The sequence below is a fragment of the Nanorana parkeri genome, unplaced genomic scaffold (assembly GCF_000935625.1).
Source record: "Nanorana parkeri isolate BGI_ZX_2015 unplaced genomic scaffold, ASM93562v1 scaffold2621, whole genome shotgun sequence".
Taxonomy (NCBI): Eukaryota; Metazoa; Chordata; class Amphibia; order Anura; family Dicroglossidae; genus Nanorana; species Nanorana parkeri.
Window position 1 is genome coordinate 5,740 of NW_017308889.1, and position 345 is coordinate 6,084.

Below are 345 nucleotides of genomic sequence, written 5' to 3' on the forward strand. Positions count from 1 at the left end.
GGTTACTAGGAGACGGAGGTTCAGCAGGCAGGAGAAGCGGCTAAGTCCTTCACCCATTGAGGGAACCGGCAATAGTTTGGGTTTGGGTGGAACTGGTGGTCCTCCCCAGCCAGAAATCCATCCCTACTGTTGTATTTGTCCATACGGTGAAAGTGCTCTCAGTGATGACCGATGATGATCAATAACGATCGATGATCTAATCACTTCCCGTCACTCTCACCACAACACACGGTCTCGACATCTATGAATGTGGATCTCGGCAGGAAGCCGCCGTGGACTCTGGGAACCCTCGTCCTCGGAATTCCCACGGAGGATAAACACCCCCCCCCCCCCCCGCGCCACGGG